The sequence below is a fragment of the Nelumbo lutea genome, chromosome 6 (assembly GCF_056320005.1).
Source record: "Nelumbo lutea isolate HS-2025 chromosome 6, American lotus-T2T, whole genome shotgun sequence".
Taxonomy (NCBI): Eukaryota; Viridiplantae; Streptophyta; class Magnoliopsida; order Proteales; family Nelumbonaceae; genus Nelumbo; species Nelumbo lutea.
This window is the reverse complement of record NC_142689.1, coordinates 59,223,019-59,246,009: the sequence shown is the minus strand read 5'-3', so window position 1 is coordinate 59,246,009 and position 22,991 is coordinate 59,223,019. Positions and strand designations below refer to the sequence as shown.

General features: G+C 37.9%; 1 long non-coding RNA gene across 2 annotated transcripts; it reads right to left on the bottom strand.

Moving 5' to 3' along the window:
• Positions 1-3,726: 3,726 nt before the first annotated feature.
• Positions 3,727-18,746, bottom strand: LOC148849102 (uncharacterized). 2 transcript variants are annotated; one of them, XR_016101277.1, is made up of 2 exons: positions 17,791-18,746; positions 3,727-4,403 (listed from the first exon to the last, which is right to left on the bottom strand). It is a non-coding gene; the product is annotated as an uncharacterized LOC148849102 (long non-coding RNA). The 2 variants fall into 2 exon arrangements; XR_016101276.1 differs by lacking the exon at positions 17,791-18,746 and adding an exon at positions 9,718-9,827.
• Positions 18,747-22,991: the final 4,245 nt, after the last annotated feature.

Sequence of the window (22,991 nt, the reverse complement as noted above, 5' to 3'; positions counted from 1 at the left end):
CATGTGCTACATATTCTTTGAGATTCAATGCTCCATATGATGAAAATAAAAAGAAAAAAGGTGGGAAAGGGGATGTAAGAAAGAAAAGTCCGAATGAGGTTAAGCCAAAGGTTCTGGACATGTTGCTATTTCTCTGTAATAATAAAAATGTCTTAATTCTTGAATTAATTAAATTTTACCTAAAAAAGGTCTCGATTCGTTGTTTTATCATCTCATTTTACAATTTGCATGATAAGTTCAATTTTCTTGGTTTGGTGCTTCAGCGTTGTTTAAATGTTCTTTTTGTCATTTTGATAATAAAGTAACAAGATTTAATAAGAAAGGGGATTGCCCAAACTTGGAAGGAGATAGAGTTGCCACTTCCTTTGAGGGGATTACATGAGATTGTTTTTCTTTAATCATGAAATTAAGATAAGCCTCAACGACGTAACTTTCTGAAATAATGACTGTTAATCAATGATCCATCGATAGAAATACCTAAGAAAAGGGGGGTTAATCCTATCAGTTCAAAATAGCAATATCCATTCCTAACCATATTCACAAATAAATCCATTATTGATAGCTCAAACTGGGGCAATCATAAGGTTGAAGTCATTGCAATGGGGTATGCACTCATTTTGATTTGTTTCCTAAACTAGCATAGAATGAAGGCATCATATTTACCTAGTGCTTTGTTGATGAATCTAGGAAAGGACTAGAGGCTATTATCAATCGTTTATTCCCTAGATGTCCCGATCATTGATAATATCATTAGTTAGCCCATTGAGCTGATTTCATTAGATTGTCTTATTTGTTAAATTGAGCAAGTTCCCAAGAGTGCTTCTTTCCAAAGGGCTAGAAAAAAATTAAAAAATGAGAGATAGGAAAGAAAATAGAAAAAAATAATAAAATAAAAAGAAAAAAAATAATGAAAAAAAAAAGAAGAATCATTGCCACTCGAGTAATCTTAGAACATTCTAGGATTAAAGGTGTCAAATGATGTAAGTACCCCTGAGTTAGCAGAATTCAAATTGTGCTTGACATGTAGTTATTTCCTATTGGTTAAACATTTGATGGGGAAATGATGGGAGGCCCTATTTTGGCCAATTGCTTTGTCCTTTTTTGTCAAACCTTCTTTATTATTCATTTCACTAGTTACCCCTTTGAGTCTTTTTAGGAACCATTCCTCCAAATACACCCTCCTATGAGGCAGATGCCATGTGTTTAATTGTGCGTGAATCTCAACAAGCTTTTTTTTGAAAGGAATAAAAAAGAAACAACAAGAATAAATTTTGGAGAAAAGTGAAAATAAAAGAAAAGGGAAAGGAAAATGAGGCATTGAAGAAGAACTGGGGCAACCAATTACTACCAAGAATGAAGAGAGAAACAAAAAAAAAAAAAAAAAATTGGGGCAGATGTGATGGTCAAGCCAATGAGATATTGTTCTATAATGACATCCATTCTCGGTTTTTATTTTAACCTTACCCATGTACATTTTGTCCTATAATAAAGCCCTTCTTGATCACCCGGGTGCATGATCCATATTATTTAAAGACATGAAGAGCAATTTGTTTCTTTTTTGATTATAAGAGTATTTAATTGAAGAAAAATGAAAGTGAGAGCATAATCTTGAGTAAAGCTGAAAATATGGATTCAAGCATCTGATACTCATCATAGTTTAAGTTTCTTAAGCCTTTTATCCCTTGTTTCAGAACCATTGTCCTAGGCCACGTTTCGTCCTAGTTAGAAGTCCTCATCGATCCTTAAGAAATTGGCAACTAGCACTGGACGAACCTGAGTGGGCTAGCAAAAATAAAAAAAAGAGAGAAAAAAAAGTCGAGTATGGTGATCCTCTAAAAACGGGGGACAAAATAGTCAAAAAAATCTCTTCATCAAAAGTTGAATACATAAGAAGTTGAAGTGATTAACCATTCGAAGTGCAATAAGAGTACCAATTAGCCCAGTTTGAGCAAATTTAACTTTGTCCCTCTTTTGAAACCTGTGAATGGCACCCATTCTGATGAATCATAATCTTGTTTGTGTAAAATTAAGCAGTTATCTCATTTGTAAATTGCCCTTTTTAATTGGTCAAAACTAGGGCACCCCCATCCGTTGTGTGTCTCTTGATGTGAATATTTGATAAGCAGTCATTGCATATTCAAAGCTTCTATCTTTTTAAGATTTGAAATATGTTGATCATTCCGTTTCGTGGAGGAGGTGACTACTTTTATCTCTTATTCAAGTTTGGTAAAAATCCCCGAAGAAACTCTATTTTTGAATATCCATCATTTTGAATCATCTGAATGTGGCATTTTACATATCATCTCTACTGGGTTTGGTTTTTTAATCACACCTCATGTTGCTTACAAAAGAATGCATTGTGTTTTTTTGATTAATCGACCAGTTAAAATTTTCATTTAAAAGTCATTCATTATTTGAAGAATCCTATTCTCAGTTAATCATATCATGTTTTTTAAGATCATACAGCTTCCATATAGTCATATCATCTCCCGCACTATGGCATAGAAATCAGTGTCTGATCATCAAATTTGTTTCAGTCCCTTGTGGCACCAAAGTCCATTAGGGCATTAAAGTCCTTTATGGCACCAAAGTTCATCGTGGCGGAATATTGAAATTTTGTGGATAATTGCATCATGTCATAGCATGACATCTGTTAATTGCATCGTGGCTTATCGTACATTAGATTTGAAAATCACTTGTTAAAATCATTCATTTGGCTTACATATGTTTTAAAGTCCCTTATAGCATCAAAGTCCCTCGTGGCATCAAAGCCCGTTACAGCATTAAAGTCCTTCATGACACCAAAGTCCTTCGTGGTAGAAAATTAAAATTTTGTGGATAATTGCATTATGACATAGCATAACATCTACTAATAGCATCGCGGCTTATCATGCATTAGATTTGAGAATCATTTATTAAAATCATTCATATGGATTATAGATGTTTCATGTCCCTTGTGGCATCAAAGTCCCTCGTGGCACCAAAGTCCGTTATGGCACTAAAGTCCATCCTGACAAAATATCAAAGTTTTGTGGATAATTGTATCATGACCTAGCATGACATTTGCTAATTGCATCGCAACTTATTGCGCATTAGATTTGGAAATCATTTGTTAAATTCACTCTTATGAGTTAAATCAGTTTCAAAGTCCCTTGTGGCACCAAAGTCTCTCGTGGCACTAAGGTCCGTTACGACATTAAAGTCCTTCATGGCACCAATGTCCCTCGTGTCAGAATATCGAAGTTTTGTAGATAATTGCATCTGCTAACTGCATCACGGCTTATCGTGCATCAAATTTGAAAATCGTTTGTTAAAATTATTCATTGGGTTAAATCTATTTCAAAGTCTCTTGTGACACCAAAGTCCTTCGTGACACTAAAGCCCATTACGACATTAAAGTCCTTCATGGCATCAAAGTCCCTCGTGGTAGAATATCAAAGTTTTGTGGATAATTGTATCATGACACAGCATGGCATCTACTAATTGCATCATGACTTATCGCACATTAGATTTGGAAATCATTTGTTAAAATCACTCTTATGAGTTAAATCAGTTTCAAAGTCCCTTGTAGCAACAAAGTCCCTCGTGGCACTAAAGTCCGTTACGACATTAAAGTCCTTCATGGCACTAAAATCCCTCGTGGCAAAATATCGAAATTTTGTGGATAATTGCATCATGGCATAGCATGACATCTGCTAATTGCATCGCGGCTTATCGTGCATCAGATTTAAAAATCATTTGTTAAAATTATCCATTTGTGTTAAATCTATTTTAAAGTCCCTTGCGACACCAAAGTCCATCGTGGCACTAAAGTTCGTTACGACATTAAAGTCCTTCATGGCATCAAAGTCTCTCGTGGCAGAATATCAAATTTTTGTGGATAATTGCAACATGGCATCAAAGTCTCTCTCTCAAACTCCTATCTATTTCCCAGAAATCCTTAGTCTCTCTCTCCGGTTACATGGTCGGCAGCGACACCGTCTCTCTAGCAGTCCATAATCTCAATCGTGTAGCCAAACACCAACCTCTCATTAGTTCTGACTACATGGGAATCGCTGGAGAGTTTTCTACATGCCATCTCGAGCATTGCCGATGATCAAATCACAGAGAGAGAGAGAGAGAGAGAGAGAGGACAACGACTTCTTTCGAACTACGAACTCTAGGAGATCTGAGCTGCCGGTTGCTTTCTTCTTACTTAGCGAAACTCCATCCAATGGTTGCACATCTTGTTAGAAGAAGATTCGACCCTGTTCTCTGAAGCCATCGTAGTAGTTGGAGCATCACATTAAAATCCTCCGTTGGTTGCATTTCTGGTTCCTATGTTACCCTATTTTTTTAGATCCGAAAAGGCTTTAGTACCATTCTCCATCAATGAAGAAGGATAGACGTGAACCTTAGATCCCCTGTCATAGCAACCGCGTTCAGGCCAACATCGAAGATGCTGAATGCTAGTACATCATTTCATTGTTCTCTATTGTTCTATGGTTTTATCAATTGATGTTTATAATCACTGTAATGTGTACACTACATGCTTATGTTCTCTTAATTTAGTGTTCAATTTAATACTGGATTATGTGTATTCATGTTTGTCAACACCCCACGTAGGTCCCACCTATTGGACCTAGGGGAGGGGTGCCTAACCCCTTCCCTCTCCCACCCGAGACCCACCTAGATTGGTTTAACCGATGCCTTGGGCTACTGGAGTCACTATTGAACCAAAACAATTTTGATACCACTCTCGAGGGCCTCATCACCTCAATTTCTTAATCTGATGGTTGGCAGCTCCATTCCATTTCTTAATTTTGATATGAGTTACCTGCTACTTGGGCTGGAAATGAAATTGCCACCCATTAGATTGCAAAATGGAGGTAATGAGACCTCCGAGAATGGTACCAAAATCATTTTGGTTTAATAGTGACTCTAGTAGCCTGAGGCACTAACTAAACCAGTCCAGGTAAGACTTAGATGGGAGAGGGAAGGGGTTAGGCACCCCTCTCCTAGGTCCAATAGGCGGGGCCCACATGAGGCTCATTGGCACTTAAAACAAAACAAAAATGATTAATTAAACAACTAATAGCTATATAATAGAAGGAAGACATTTAAGTGATAAACAAGAACTCAACTAAGCAATAAAAAAAGCATAAGTGTCCAACGCATGCATATTTTCCCTACTCAAAAGCATTAACAGTAATGAGGTAAAAGGGATTTATCAAGGAGAAAAGCTAAAGAAAAGATTGATGCATTAGTACTCTCAAAGCATTAATTGGATCAAATAAAACTAAACAAAGCATACTTCATAATGAACAAGCAAGTATGAGCTAGTTCAGAAACCATAAAAGAAAAAAATAATAAAATAAACTAAAAAAAATGAGGCTACAAGAAAATGTCCTCTGTAATCAGATTTGAAGAAACCTACACCCATCTGAAAACCAAAATCAAAGTAAAGCAAAACTAAACAATTATATCCTAATCAACATTAACTCTAACAACACACTAAGCATAGCAAATTCCTAGTCAGATTGGGTTGAAGAACAGATCTACTGGGGTGAGTTTGATAGAACCTACTCCATCGATCTGTTCCCCGACCTCTAATCATCTCTAATAGAAATGAAACAAGAAGACTGGGTTCATAGTTACTTGTGGATGTATTGGCCGATTGTTGATTGCAAGAGGGAGACGTGAAACTTTAGGCAGAATGTTCAGAACAACAAAGAAACGAATGCAGCAGAGAGCTTAAGCGACGAACATAGAGTTTTACTCTAGTTCAGGTGATGGTGGCCGAGCTTTATTCCTCTTTGTTGTCTCTGGATGTAGAGAACAGGACATAAAACATGAGAGATTCAACCCATTTCAAATTTGGGTGCTCTTCTCTTGACGGATACAACTCTATAGTAATGTTTGACTTTGATAATAACGGCCGACAATGTTAGGCCATCTTGGATTATTCGGAAAAGCTGTTGCCGGTCTTGCATTTGAGCTTTGTCGGACCCATAACTTCAGTGTGAAAGAAATGAAGAGGTGGCGGTAACAACCAATGGTGGAGATCCAGTGGTGGGAGGAAGGAAAATGAACAGTGTTGAGATGAATCATTGCCACCTGGGTTGGGTTCGAACGAAGGGAAGATCGTCGCCGCTCACCGCTCTGTGTTTGGGTTCGAATGGAGAAGAAGAGGAGTAGTTTTTTGATTAGGGTAAATGAAGAGTTAGGTTAAAATTTATATTAGGGCTAAGGGATAGTTTTGTAAATGAGGCTTGATCAGTCTTAGAGTGTTAAGATTGTAGGAATTTGGGTCAATGGGATGTTTCAGAACAAAATCTTTGTTTGATGGATAGTCAAATGAGGGAATCTAGGATTGAATCTTTATGGGCATGTGCTTTGGGAGGTTATGGGTATCATGGATGTGTAAGATCTAATGGTTGAAGCGTAAGTGGTGGTTAATCGGAGCTACTAGATAGGTATAGGATAGGTTTAACGGTGGATTTGAGGGCTTTCGGGGTGAAATTCGGTTTCTTGGGTTTTTGGATGTTTCAGAAGGATGAAAAGGGTCTGATTGGAGGTTCAGTTGGCAGACCGAGCAAAAATCGGGTGCTAACATTAAGCTTTTGGAGGTCCGCCAATAGGAAACATTACTTCTTCCCAAAATCATATTGGTGATATTTACAATAATGACACTTAATGTAAGCCCACCAAGCATAGGTAAGGCTAAACCTATGTTAGATCGTGACAATATGGATATATCCTTCTACCCATCCATTCAAGACTAACACATTTGACGAAATGTCAAAACACCTCCACTAACTTATTTTAAACTGCGAGGGACCATATTACCTTATTATAACTACCAACATAAAGATTTTGTGCTCACGTGGACTCTGTGAGTGTATTATTGTTGTCGTTTGAAATGGGAAGGATTAGAACTTTGGGCACAAGTTTTTTGCTTGCCCTTATTAAGTAAGTTAAATTTAGTGTTATGTACATAATTTCATAGTAACATAAATAATTCTTGGTAGCTTGTACTTGGTCATCTAATAGTACGTGCCCATTAGTAAATAAATTAACAAGTTAAGGGAAATAATCTTTACCTCAAGGCTTGTCCATCTTCTTGGTAGATTTTCGGTGGCGTTACCGAACATGGTGTGATTGGTCTTCTCCTGATTTTGGCATAGTATGTTGGGAAACCCTTTCACTATGTTGGCTTGCAGACTTCACCTTGTTGTGTTTAGATAATTTAAACCTAGCCATGGTTTATGCTCTTTTGGCACTTGAAAATACACTTCACCTTGCTGATTTAGGCTACTTCTTCACTTCGAGGGGGCCCTAATGTGTTCTACCTCAAGGATCTAACTGCAATGTGCGCGAGTGTGGCAACTTTTACCCATGATGTTGCCGAACATGCACTCGCCTGTGTGATGTGTTGTTGCTATGAATGTTCCGCCTTGATGTGTGTTGAGCATGTCCTCCAATTCGATGCCGGTGTTGGGTCGCTATGCTTCAATGGATAATGTACCCACATTCCTATCATTTTAATATTTTGGCTTTAATCAAGGACCCTTCCTGTGCTAATGTCGCCACTTCAGTTATATTTCTTAACCAACCGTCGACACCAACCAATTTTAGACTGTCGTTCTCACCTTAGTTGTGGCTTTGACAAGGAATAGAACAATGGTTCATCCGTCATGAAACCAAGATGTAAGCACACCAATCATACCTCACCGAAATGAACAGTGACTGATGTCTATGAGGAAGCATGACACTCCTCCACTCAAACAACCACAATATGCCTTCCAATGTATGGCCCATGCATTTGCCCCTGCATGAGCGTTGCTTCAGGGTCATTGTAATGGGGACACGATGATTGGCCTCTTGCCAGGCCTGATGTGAATGATTGCTTGAACCCGATTAGGAGTGCCGAGGGACCGCACCCCATAATGTAGTTGCTTGTTGAGATGACCACTCCAATATGGTTGGCTTGTTTCTCTGATACCAACTACAACAATAGTTGGCTGATCCACTGATACTAACTGTTACGGGGGTAGATCTACAATGGAAGAAACTCGTGTGGCATCTGGGCCATGGGCCGCCAGGACAAGCCTGGTGTGCACATGAAGGCCATGTGTCGTCCGATGAATGGTTCAACCAAGGTCAATGGCACTGGATCATGACCTCGCGACTCATGGTTGGGGCTGTCTATGGCTCTTGCTAGTCCATGGGAGGTGCCTCTTATGTGCCAAAGGGGGATCGTCATGATGAGAGACACATGATGTGCCGATGATGTGAGGCACTTATTGTGTCGATGATGACAGGCAACCGCTAGGACTGAGAACAAACTCATGCACTGTGGGCAACGAGGTAGCTCAATTAGCTTAGACACGGGGCTGGTGTGGTGAAGGATCATGCTTGTGCTACACCTAAGTGCCAAGCCTCCCTTCAATGGGCTTGGTACAGTGTGGGTCCATTCACTGTCTCCATGAGCATGTGTGTGCCCATGAGAAACCCTAGTAGCCTTGCTAGCCATTAACCTGGGCCACCCCGTAAGGGATGTTGGTGTAGGAGTGCCAAGGTTAGGCACTAAAGGAGGTCGCCACCCCTCCTCAAAGTGCACGTTAAGCTTTTGGAAGTCCGCTAATAGGAAACATCACTTCTCGTAAAAATCATACTAATAATATTTACGATAATGACAGTTAACGTAAGTTCACCAAGTGTAGGTAAGGCTAAGCCTATGTCAGACTGCGATATTATGGGCTAATCCTACCGCCCATCCATTCAAGACGGACATGCTCGATGAAATGTCCAAAACACCTCCACTAACTTATTTTAAAGTGTGAGGGACGATGTTACCTTATTATAACCGCCAACATAAAGATTTAGTGCCTATGTGGACTTAGAGAGTGTATTATTGTTGTCATTCGAAATGAGAAGGATTAGAACTATGAGCACAAGTGTTTTGCTTGCCCTTATTATGTAAGTTAAATTTAAAGTTATGTACACAATTTCATAGTAACATAAATAATTCTTGGTAGCTTGTAGTTGGTCATCTAATAGTACGTGCCCGTTAGTAAAGAAAATAACAAGTAAAGGGAAATAAGTATATACTAAGCTTATATAATACAAAAAACATGTGATTCAATTAAAGGTGTAAATTGTGTCGTGCTGGCTCATGGGTGCGAGTGTTAGAAATTGAGTCACCACCCATCATATATGAAAAGGGGGTGATGGGACCTCTAAGAATGGTATCAAGATCATTTTGGTCTAATAGTGACTCCAGTAGCCCAAGGCACTGGCTAAACTAGTCTGGGTATGACTCGAATGGGAGAGGGAAGGGGTTAGGCACCCCTCTCCCGGGTCCAATAAGCAAGGATGAAATTGAACAATTATTTAAATAAAAATGATGATAAGGAAAACAAATCATAAGAATATGCCAACAAAAATAAATTCTACCTATTTTTATTTTCTATCTTATTATTATTATTATTATTAATTTTCTTTTCTCCTATTTTTTATTATTTATTTTTTTAAGTTCATTAATTTTTCAAAGTTTTTATTTTATTTTTTTTTAATTTTTAATTTTTAAAATTTTATAATTTTTTCTCCTTTTTTTCTTTTTATCATTTATTTATTTATCTTTCCTAACTTGCCAATATCATATATATATATATATATATATATATAGAGAGAGAGAGAGAGAGAGAGAGAGAGAGAGAGAGAGAGAGGCATAACTTGCTATTCGCTTCCCTCCTCCTGCTAGTATGCGCCTGGATGGGTTAACTTCTCTGTCTTCCTGTCGGCTTCCCTTCTCTTAATTCATTTCTTAGGACGATATCAAATAGTGAATGAGATTATCACACACATCAGGAATGTCATACAATAAAACGGGGGTTGATAGGGGCGGATTGAATACATCTAATCAATAAAATGATGGAAAGAAAAAGAAAGAACAAAAATAAGCAAGTCGGCATACAAGAACCCAAAGCATGTGAAACCACTTATTCAAAGCAATGAAAAACTAAATTAGCATGTAAAAGTTGAACTTAAGTAGCTACAACTAACTACTAATCAAAGAACGAAATAACGCTAATTAAGAGTTTTAGGAAACTGATCTGTTTGCAAAATTAGTAAAGTCCGCGGAATGGCTAATCTACTTACAAAACTATTTGATCGATGCATCATTAGAGGAAGGAAAGGAAAAGAACAAAAGAAAAGAATAATCAATAAAAAACTAATCACACCAAAGGAAATGAACTGCCTCTCGGGGTTGAGAGCTTGCCGGAGTTAGTTTAGAGGAACCTCATCACTAGCTCCTTCTACCCTTTCCTAGATTTGAGCCACCACAGGGCAATACGTAGAGAAAGGAAAACAAGAACGAAAACTAAAAGAGAGAAACAAAAAAGAGATTGGCAGGTTGGCCTGGACTCGTTCAATTATGCAGAGGAGATTGGTAGGTTGTAGTCTATTCGAATTTCTGATTTTAAATGGCTAGCAATTTGATAGAGGTAACCTTCGAGGATTAAGATGGTGAAGAAACAAAGTGCAAATCTGGACGTAAGCCTCGTTGGTCCATCAACGATGAGATCACAAACTGTTGTTACTACGATTGTTGTTTTAAGGTAGGAGATAGATGAATGGGAATCTCACTGGTGTTTCGGTTCTGTTTCAATCAGAAGGGGGGTAGAATAGAGAGGATGATGGTGATGGAGAAGAGAGAGGAAGGCATTAAGAAAGGAGGAACTAGAGAGAGAGGGGAAAGAGGGAAGAGAGGACGTGGAAATAAACATATTAAATCGGAAAAGAATGGCTGGCGGAGCGGAACTGGAAAGAAGAGAATGAAAGGAAATGGAAGGAGAGAAAGAAAAGGAGGAGAAGGAGAATAATGAGAGAGCCGGAGGTGGAGGGGAATTATTGTTGATTTGTTGAGAGAAAGTAGATCGCTATTGTTGTGAGTTGTAGCGGCGATTGAGAAGAAGCAAGGAGGGGGGGGGGGGGCGAGAAGAAGAAGAAGAAGAAAGAGAAGGAGAAGGGAGAATAGGTCGGATGTGAATGGGATTGCTGCCACTTTTGCCTCACTTTCCAACGGGGAAGAATGGCTAAGATTTTGGGTCAAAATGTGAAGCGTTGAGATGGGTTCGAGTGCAAAGAGTGGTTTAGTGTGTGCGGGCCGTCGAGATTGGTCGAAACAAAATCTTTTTAGATGGATGGGTAAACAGGGGGATTTTTTGTTGAAATTTGGTAGGATGGGATTTTTAGACATTCTAAGTTAATTGGTGGGGTTAGATTGGGCCAAACGAACTTGGGTTGGGCAGATATGAAAAAAAGGGCTTGATTCAGTCAATCTAGAGCCTCATAATGGAATCTTGGTGCGATGAAAGTACAAATAAAGGTATTTTGGGCTGAAATTTTACTTGTGAGTATTTTGGGATATCTGGGGTCTGGTGGTAAAAATTTGGGTCAATAGTCTGATCTAGTACGAAATCTTGGTTTGATATTAGGGTAAATGGGGAAATCTGGGGTTAAAAACTTTATGGGCAGGTGTTTTAATGTATCCAAAGTTTAATGGTGTGGTTTGATTGAAGGGGTAAATGGAGGAATCTTGAGCTGAAATTTTATGTATAGGTATTTTAGGATGTCATGAGTTTGATGGCGGTATTTGATATGAGGGTTAAATTGTAGACGGGGGGTAATCAGGACCATCATATTTGTTTTGGGTAGATTTAACGGTGCACTTGAAGTTTTTTGGGTTGAAAATTTGGTTCTTTGGGTTTTTAGTCATTTCGAAGAGGTTGGATAGGTCTATTGGGTGTTTGGGGTAAATTAGAGGTTTAGGCAGCGGACCGAGCAAAAATTAGGTGCTGACAACTGCCCTTCTTTGTTGTGAGGTAGGAGAGTACGATACAACAAAGACCAAAGAGAAGCATAAGAGATTTTTGTGAAGGGTAAGATCAGAAGAGGAGAAAAATGAGGAAGGAGGATTGAGGTGAAGGAGAAAAGTTCCTGTGCAACATCGTTCGATCATGTATAGGCCATTTTATTTTTGGCAAAGTGACTCCTAGGTATCAAGAATTGTCAGAATTTGCTTTCATAGCCGTTTTCTACGTATTTGTTTTTCTTGATTATCACATGATAAGTTGCTTTCATAGTCATTTTCTACGTGTTTGCTTTTCTTTATGACAAATATACCTTGATTTCGTATACTTTCTGATACCTAGGAGGGTCACTTTGCCAAAAGTAATTGGTTCACACATGATAAGTTGCTTTCATCATTGCTTTTGTGAGAACCAATTACTTTTGGCAAAGTGACTCTCCTAGGTATTTGAAACCTTACGAAATAAAGGCATATTCGTCATAAAGAAAAGCAAACAGGTACAAAATGGATATGAAAGGAACTTATCATGTGACCCCTTCTTCGTACTAGAAACCTTATGGAATCAAGGCACACTTGCCATAAAGAAAAAACAAATACGTAGAAAACAACTATGAAAGTGCTTTTATAAAAGTACTTTCCTAAAAGTTATTTTCTAATTTCATAAAAGTGCTTTCATAAAAGTGCTTTTGTAAAAGTTCTTTCATAAAAGTTCTCGTAAAAGTGCTTTTATAAATGTACTTTCGTAAGTGTTTTTATAAAAGTGATTTCTTAAAAGTGCTTTAGTAATGTACTTTTATAAAAGTGCTTTTATAAAAATACTTCCATAAAAATGCTTTTATAAAAGTACTTTCATAAAAGTGCTTCCATAAAAGTTCTTTCATGAAAGTACTTTTGTAAAAATGCTTTTATAAAAGTATTTTTATAGAAGTACTTCCATAAAAGTGCTTTAATGTAAAAGTACTTTTGTAAAAGTGTATTCGTAAAAGTACTTTTGTAAAAGTGCTTTCATAAAAGTAAACATCTATGGAAACAATTTTATAGGTAGAGTTTCCTCAAAGAATGAAATGAGCAGGATGGGGCATGATTATTTTCATGCTACAAGTTAGTCAATTTTTATGCTATGGGGCTGATTTTTCATTCTAAAAAGAATGTGGCCCTGGGCAAGAATTTTGTAACCAAACACTCTAATGTTATTCATTCTTTCCGATTCTTGCCTAGAATGAGCAAGAATTAAGAGAATGAGGCCTAGAGTAGTGAACCAAACATGGCCTTAGTTGATGGATGGTGGAAACTTGGAGTTTGGAGTTGGGATTTGGTTTGAATGGGTATTTTAAGGTTTTATGTAAGATGGTTGGATTTGATTTTATGGTAATAGTGTGGATGGGATTTGCACAAGCTATTGGATTAGGGTTGGATATGTTGAATGGTGGATCTGGATGATTCTAGGCTAAGATTAGTCCTCTTAGGGTTTTTTTTTTTTTTTTTTTTTTCTCTCGATGTTTTAGGGGATGTGAATAGTCTGGTTGGGCATTTGGGGTGTGTATTATGTTTTCCGGAGAAGGTTGAGCAAAAATTAGGTGATTGCAACATGACATCACATATCTATACCACTTATAAAAGTGCAAATAAGGTCTAGTTTTCTGGAATTTTCATGAGACATAAATTACCCCTTAACCACTAAATTTCTTGGGGACAAATGTGTACTTTGACAAAACACCATAATTAAGACATTTAATATTGTAATTTCTGGAATTTTCATTGGACATAAGTTACCCCGTAATCATTGAATTTCTTGGGGACAAATGTGTACTTTGACAAAATACCATAATTAAGACATTTAATTTTGTAATTTTCTAGATTTTTCATTAGACATAAATTACTCTTTAATCACTGAATTTCTTGGGAACAAATGTGTATTTTGACAAAACGCCATAATTAAGAAATGTACCTTCACCTTCACATACACCATTATAGATGTAAATTTTCCTTCTATTCAAAAGGAACAAAATTTACAAACAGAAAAATTAATTATAACTATATGATAGGAAATAATAATTAAAGGAACCAAATCTAAATCTGATAAATTATGTATTATTATAACTTTTTTTTGATAAATTCCACTGAAACACGACATCCCTTTTTAAGTTGTCTCTATTAATTGAAATAAGGTAGTGTTTGAGAACACTTAAAAGAAATACTTCTTATGACAAGTACTTCTTTTAAGACATGGGAACACACATTAAGTGGTTTTTAAGTGTTTATGGGTGTTTGGTAAAAAAGTGGGAAAGTACTTTTTTTAAAGAAGTACTTTTTTGAAAAAGTGACTTCAAGTTGGTTTTTTTAATGTCTAAAATACCCCCACGAGGGTTATACCTCCTCATTCTCCATTCATTCAAACCTCAAACCCTAGCAACGATGCACCAATTGCAGGTCCATCGGCGACGATCGACGGTGAGGAGCAGTGGTCGATGGACCCGTCGTTTTGTGGTCTTGAAGGAAGTATTAAAAGTTGGTTCTCTATCTCTTGGGGGTGGTTTCACACAAAAACTTTCTGGGTTCTTGCTGAATATGTTCGTAGGTTAGGGTGGTTTTGGTGTGGTGTTTGCAAAGTGGAGTTACTGCATTTGTAGTTTCTGTAATGGAAATATCAAGATGTTGATTGTTCTACCTTCCATGGAGTAATAAGCATTTTGATTGTTTTCGGAGTTTTAGGGGTTGAATTCGAAGCTTCTGCTTGATACTTATGGAAATTTGGGTGGTTTTAGGTCAACTGGTCTGTAAGTTTTGTCTCTGTTGATGTTTTTCCCCTCTCTTTCTATAATTCATTTTGTAGCAGTTTAGGGTGGTTGGGTTTTTTCTTTTGGCTACAAATCGTGCACTTAACCAAGGGTGAATTTTAGGTGTTTCATGTTTTGGGTGTGATTGTATGCTTCATTATCCTAAGATTAGAGGTGTTGTCTAGAGCCGATTCTTAAGAGTTGAGGTTTTAGTTTGACCTATAATTGCTTGAAATTGCTTTGGTTTGAAATCCAGAGCACATGTTTTACTTCAGATTTCTTCCTATTTTTTGTCTGAAATGGCTTGTATGAAGCTGGGAACCAAAACTGATGCATTCCAATGGCAAGGAGAAGCCTGGTATGTTCCCTTTGCATCTGAGTGCTTTATGTGTTTTGTTTTGTTTGTGGTTTTAAATTTCTATTTTTCGTCTCAGCTAGGGGATGTAGGTCTATTTAGAGGGGGTGGGGTTGGGGTAAGAGGTTAAGAGTAATATTTGAATTTACTATAGGTATATCTTGGTTTTGGATTTTAATACCTTTCTGTATTGAAGAACTAAAACGTGTTTTTTGATTTTAGCTTATGTTTATTTTCTAAATCTGCTTGATGGTATCCATCTTTGTTGTGCAATGTTAGTGGGTTTTATTCTTAAAATATTTATCGAGGTTACCAAGAAAAAAAAGTATTTGTTGATAATTTATTATTTTCTAAATCTACTTGATGGTATTTTGTTATTTATCAATATTATTCATTATTTGCTAACATTAGTTATTATTATTATTTATAATAATAATAATAATAATTATTATTATAATTATATAATTATTACTATTATTATTATTTGGATTCACATGGCAGCCCATGTGGGCTATCAGTTGAAATGTATAATATAACATGTGAAAAGCATTGTATATATGTATGCATGAAGTGAGGGCTAAAATTGTCATTTGTGTTAATATAAGCACTTAAGGGAAAGTAGCTTACCAAACATTCCCACCCCAATAAGTGCTTAAAAACATAATTAGTGATTTGAAAAGTGAGTTACCAAACAATCTTAAGTGTTTGTTAAAATAAGTATTTCTAAGAAGTACTTGTGAATTAACAAGTACTTAATCATCAAAAAGGTTCTAAAAGGGTTATTAAAAAGTAGTTCCAATCCAATTCAATTGGACTTCATAAGGGATTTTTCCAAGTCCTATATTTAAGGTGTTAACTCTCGTTCTCTATGATCATAACCTTTACTTGAGGTATTTTTATTTCTCACTAATAAATTATACTAATTAAATTAATATCCAATAATTTTAACAATACAAAACCAATGTATTTAAAATTTACATGAAAATGAAACCATCATTCAATTTAGATGACGAGTAGTCAAATCATTGGATTAAATGGGTTAAACCATGGTATCATAGTTAAATAATAAAAAAATACAAACAAAAAAATATACAATTATAAAAAAACAAAGAAGTGAATTTTTTAGAACATTTCTAATATTATATATTTATCATATTAAAAAAAACGACAAATAAGAACTATTTATTAACGATTGAAATGAAATACAAATTTTAAAAACTACCTAAAAACAAAACCATTTTCCTATTCAAGCGGAGGATTAGTGGTTCAACCTTTTAGGTCAAATGGGTAAAATAAAAATAAAAAAAAAAAGATAAAAGCATAGAGTAGAAAGTTAAAGTAACATGTAAAGAAAACCATTTTCCACCTAAGTAGTGACCAACAGTCCATAGGGATTTACTTGGGGGAACCCAACTCAAGCATGGATTGACTTAGATTAAGATTTAAGACAATCTTGGATTTTTAGTCCTTGGGTTGGGTGGGCCCCAAAGTTTGGCCTTTTCTATTTTTTGGATTGGGCTTAAACCTAGCTTGAGCGCAACCCAACCCAACCCAATCAATAAGCAAAATAAGCAAGAAAATAAATAAAACAGATTTTCAAAATCTAACAAATAGAAGTTTCACTAAATTACATAAATAAAACGAAGTTTCGAAATCGAACAATAAGATCGAATGGATATTTCGCTTGATTACATAAATAAAACAGAATTTATAAATCTACAATAATATCAAATGGAATTTTCACTAAATTATATGAATGAAATGTAATTTCAAAATCTAACAATAAGATCAAATGGATGCAAAAACTCACTAATTCTGAAATTTGAAATGATATTTTGACATAATTATTTTTTTTTCTTTTCAATAATTATTTCAATTTCAGCATTTTCACAATTTTCAAATTTCAAAAGAAAAGTTGAATTTGGTAGTTATCTGAAATTTCATAATTTTAATTATTTTTGTTTTGAGAATTCAGTAATTATTTTCAGTAATATTATAATTCTCAGTATTATAATTACCGAAAATTCTAATTTCTGAAATAACTAAATTTAGTAGCTAAGACTTAAAAGGTATTAAAATTTGAATATAAAATATTAAAATTATTGAATGACTGAAAACATTAAAACACAATTATAATTTTCAGTGTTATGAAAATATTATATCATCTAATTATAATATTTAGTATTATCAATTATGAAGATCAGTGAATATTAAATATAATTGTTGACGTAATCTATAAATATTCAGTTAACATAATTAACACAATTCAATAGTTTATATTAAAGTAAATTAGACCTTTTTAATGATTCAATAATTCTTAATCTATCGTTAAGTCTTCAATTCAATCCCGTCCGGGGGCCGGACCGAGCCGGCCCGTCGGGCCACCCGACCCATGAACAGGTCTAATAGTCACGATGACCTTTTTAATTATGGGACGTGGGACATGAATAACCAACCAGTTTAATAACTGTTTAATATTAACAACAAACAAATCATTTAATAACATCCATACTCGACCCGTTGGAAACATGAATAACCGTCCGTTTAACATTAATGATAAACAAATCATTTAGTAACATCTATACCCGACTCGTTCACCTAGATTTGGGTTATCTTCTTGACCCGAATCTTTACTGCGTATAATGCTAAACGTGGTGGGGTGGGTTTGGATTTAGCAAAGAAACGATTTGGAAGATGGCTTTAACACAAACAATGGAAAACTTGGAAGATGGATTTAATACAGAAAAGCGACTTGGGTTTAACATAGAAAATAAAAACGATTTGGAAGACGGAAAACATACCTGGGTTTTGCTCGATGGAAAGAGTTGTGCTCAAAAACAAGGGCTATATGGGTTGTGCTCAGATAGGATGGAACCTGAACCGACAAAGATAGTGGAGACGATCCACTTTGAGCAGAAATCTCTCATTTTTTTCAGTGTCGTTTTGCAATGTTTCCTTCCACAAGAGTCAGAACTAGAAGTCTAGTCTTCTTGCCTTTTTACTTAGTGCCCACTCGTACATCGCAGGTACCAGAAATCCGCCATTAAGAGTGTCGGTGATGAATGAGGGAGTTTTTGAATATACCCACTGTCGATCCCCTTTCGTCTCACGATCTTCTCGACTATTCCTTGTTACGCTAGAGACAGAAATTCGCTATTGACGACCATAGTCTACTGTGATTTCCATTCTTAGCTATATCAGTGCTTGCGATAATAATGGCGGTGAAGGTCCAAAACTAGCTTATTATTCACAGCAGCAGAAAAATATGAGTCTTGAGATAAGGGATATTTTTCAAAGAAGATTCATAACGGCATGAACAAAGAGGTTTCAGAGGAAAGCCCTCGGTAATGGAGAATGAAAGAGAGAGAGAGAGGAAGGGGGAGATCTAATATAGTATTGAATAGTGAGCGAACGAATTAGACAGGTAAAAATTTCCTCAAACCATAACCGAGGAATTCTAGAGGGAAAGAAGGATAGCAGTCTATGCGGATTCTAATGGCAACCACGTTGCTTATGAGATCGCACCTTTCTAAAACCCTTTTGGCGAAAGATTTTTTTTGGTGGAGTTTTGAGCGATGAAACAATTCTTTCTACCCCCGCTTTCTAATGTGAGTAGGGTGATAAGGCGATGGAGGTTGGTTAAGTCTCTGAAAGCCTGGAGAAGAAGGCAAGAAAGAGAGAATGCTGAGAGGACTGTAGAGGATGGCGGGAGAAGACAAGAGGAGGAAGAAAGAGAGACCGGTAGAGAGATAGAGTCAAAGTTAGGAAACCCAAGGCTATAATTTATCTTTACGTCAAATTATTAAAGGAGCACCATTGAGGTTTTGCCACGTGTCTCATGAGCCCTGTCTGGGACGAAGTTTCCTTTTGTCTGAGGATTCTCATAATACATGTGTGCTACTTTCTGACATGGCACGAGTGATCTTAGTTTTAGTCTCAACATGTCTTTCTTAATCTTACTGGGCATCATGTTACGAGTGATATTGGCTAGTCGTTATATTTTTTGTTCGTTGCTAATTTGCGATGGCTTTGAGCTCATTGCAGGTCTGTGGCGACCTCAATTTCATCATCGGTTGTACATCTTTGAGTTTATTGTAGGTCTATGGTGACCTTGAACTCATCGCAAGCTCGTGCAATCTTTGAGTTCATCACAACTCTGCGTAGGCCCTGAGCTCATCGCAAATCTATGCCAAGTTGTGAACTCGTCGCAAGTAGGGGTGCCAATGAACCGGTTTTGGGTTGGACTCCTTCTAAATCAAAATCCATTTGGACGGATTGAACGGACCAATATGACATCGAATTGGACCTGGTCCATCCATAATGAATTTATATTGGATTGAGCCAATATTTGGTCCATTGATAGAAGATAAGAGCATAGGTGTCAATGGATCATGTTTGAGTTGAAACCAATCTAAACTAACATGAATTTTAACAGATTGGACAGTCTTTGGACCGGTCCAAAATGGTCCAAAATATTCATTGGACTGGATTGGACCAGGTCCATTTGTAATGGACTCACATTGGATTGGACCAAATTGGACCAAATTCAATCAATTGACACCCCTAGTCGCTAGTGTTTCTGTAGCATTGGTTTAGAACCTTCATTGACAACATGTACCGAGAGAGGGTTTTAGGGTACCCATCATTGACATTCTTGATAACTCAATCAAAAAAGCTATCAATAGGGTTAGATGTTTAGTGGCTTCTAATCTCTCTAAAAAACTTCAATTCCATCTGCTATAATAATTCGATTTTTTTCATGAGTTTCTTTCTGTTAGACCTATTCATGGGCCGGTCCGGGCCGGGCACGGGCTGGCCTTTCACTCTACATTAACAAATTTTTCTAAGGCCTGAGCTTGAGCCCGGCCCGACCATCGGGCCTACAACTTGGGCCCAAGCCCGAAGTCTAGCTCATGTCACTGCTATTGCTGAAGCGACTGAATAGAGAGAGAGAGGTTATAAAGAAAAAATAAAAATACATATATTAAATTATTAATATGTATATTCTAATAAATATTATATATTTTATATAATATATAAACTACATATTATATATTTTATAAAATATATAATGCTGAATCGGGCCAGACTGAGCTCAGGTCAGGCTTTTTTGACAAATTCCGAGCCCGATCCGAAACACAGTCGAGTTTGCTGTTTTGGGCCCGAGGTTAATCCCGCAGGCCTAATAACATATCCAATTCGACCGGGGTGCAGGCCGGGCAAAGCTGGGCCGTCGGGCTACCCATCCCATGAACCAGTCTACTTTCTGTATGTATTGGAAGATTGACGGAAATAGTAATGGGCTCATCTGAATGGATGCAATGAGCCGATGGTAGTCCTTTCGTGGTGGGCTCGTCTAGAAAGAGAATCCGCACAGTCGACAATGAAGCCGCACTGTCGAGACCACTGGTGGGCTCACGGAATAGCAAAGTGTTTCAATTTATCATAAAAAGGTTGGTTTGGGGTGTTGTGTTCTTCTCGTCCATGTCTATACTGTTATAGTTAATATGGGCTATAGATCCGGAGTCGCTATAGAGGGTCCAAATTAGACGACTCCAACTTGTGATTCTATATAGAAACAGGAGGGATCTTATCAAAGCTGTCGTGGATCAATGCTACACCATCCCTTCTGCGCACATCTCCTACTTTTGGTTTCTACACACATCAGTGAGGCTTTAAGTAATTTAATCTCTTAATTAATTTCTTATCGACAGAAGAAGTTGGTAGTTGGTGTGTTTTTTGCAGTCATTATACTTCCGGTTAAATTTCTTACCAACGGAAGAGATTATATAGAATAGAGAAGTGTGGGCTTAAATAATTTATTACCTGATGAGGAGCCTTCTAGTGACATCAATCACACATGGCATTTCAGAATAGGCCGATGACACCTTGGCACCACCTAGGCGACGATATGCCTTAGCCAAAGTGACGGGGTCCGACTTGGCGACCTGCCTCCACCGACTTGGTGGAAATCTAGCTTGCAACCTCGTCCACAATTCAAAGTGGCTTGCAACACCTCGTCCAAGGCCGACCTATGGTACCTCGTCAGTACGGCCAAAGTGACTTTGACGAGGAGTGAACTCCCTCGAGGGCTTACCGATCTGATTGAGGTCCAGGTGGCGACCTGTAAGATGTGGTTTTTGACTAATCCTGCATGCATATCCCGTCACTCCCGGGTTTCTCAGAAGTTGGCCCCCACCCCAAATGTTTTGGAGGAAATCGAACAAGGTGCGAAGATTGGTATACGTGCACGACTACCTCCGAGGAATTCGGACCAATTAGGTACGTCTTCCTGGAGACCTTGGATGTAATGCGTGAAGCCCACACCAAACAATGCTTATATAAAGGCCCACATCGGTTAGGCATGTCTCATATTCACAAGTTTTCAACTCACAACATAACCAACATGCTAACTTAAGCATCGGAGTGACCACGCTGGGTTAGCCACCCTAGGTTCTCAGAGCTTTCCCCTTCTTGCACTTTGACTTGCCAGCCAAGCAACTGACGTCTGAGCTGCCATCTAGCTCGGAGCGAACAGATTGCGCACCATCAATTGGCGCCATCCGTGGGAAACACAACAAAAAGCTAAGTTCTCACCTTCTAGTTTTCACCTTTATCAACTCAATGACATTTTTGAGCAGCACCAACATCTAGAATGAAGTATCAGTTACTAGGGGCAAGAGCATCTGTGATGAACCTTGAGAACCCCTTTGTGACAATCAAGTAAGTTCAGTGCCCCTAGCACTTCCTGGATTAGCAACCGTGCTAAACTCAACACTCCCATTACTCTAGACAAGCACACTGCTACCTCATGTGAACTCCCGTTGGGATTGAAGCGCGACAGTTTTATGAACTGAAGAATGAATCTCTTGACGTGGGCATGGGAGGAAAAGTTCGGTGCATTCATGCTGCTACAAAATAATCAATAGCAAAATGACCTCAGTGATGAGCAGTCCAACGACAGTTACCTCGGAGCAAGGCCGACCTCGCAGGTCAAGCCCTTTGTGGTTCACGCAGGAGTTGATGGCAAATAGGCCGAGCAGCTCTGCCGACCTCAATTCAGCTCAGATGAACCTCGTCAGCTCTATTTGCAAGGTTGCCTCTACAGGTCGAACCCTTCGTGGCTCCCGCGGGAGTCAGTAGCCAACATATTGTGTGGTCGCCCTTGTAGGTCGAGCCTTCTAAGTCTCCCATGTGAGTTAGTGACTTACAATTAGTAGAGCTGCCCCCACAGGTTGAGCTCCCTATGGCTTCTCGTAGGAGTAGACAACTAGCGTCACCAAGGGGCTAATGCAGTGTAGCCGTGACACCGACCTACCACCCAATGCTGACAGCAACATATGTATCGACAAAGCCATCACAAGGGGGGTAGAATATGAATGACTAGCCCATACAAGCTTCAAGGATCTGGCCTAGATTGTATCCCAGCCCGAACTACGAAGCCTCACTATTGATCAAACTCTATATGGCTCCCTTGAGAGTTGGAAGCGAACCGAATGTGGAATCGACCACATAGGTTGAGCCCTTTGTGGCTCTCATGAGAGTAGGTGACCCACACACAGTAGAGCCACCCCCTCAAGATAAGCCTCCCATAGATCTAGTAGGAGAGGGTGTCCCACAGCTCCAGGAGTAGGTGTAGTACATGTATGCCATGGTCTCACAAGCACCTACCCTGAGAAGCCAATCCCACACAATGGCATGGGAGCATCCACATTTAAAGCTACTACTAAACAACCATCCGCTTTAGCAACTTGGTCAAATTGAGTTCTAAGGGAAATCCATACCACCTTTTAGTTAAGGCGCCCTTAAGCCAACTTCGAAAGCACGACGACAACAGGTAGACTGATCTAAGTAGGTCGGCCCCCCGTTTATCTAGCTTGGAAACACGTGTGAATTGATCTCAAAGGACATTAGCATCTCACCACCAACTCAAAAAAAAAAAAGGAGAGAAAAAGAAATGAAAGTAGGGAAGACTAGTTTTCTTTCCACACCATGGCGGATG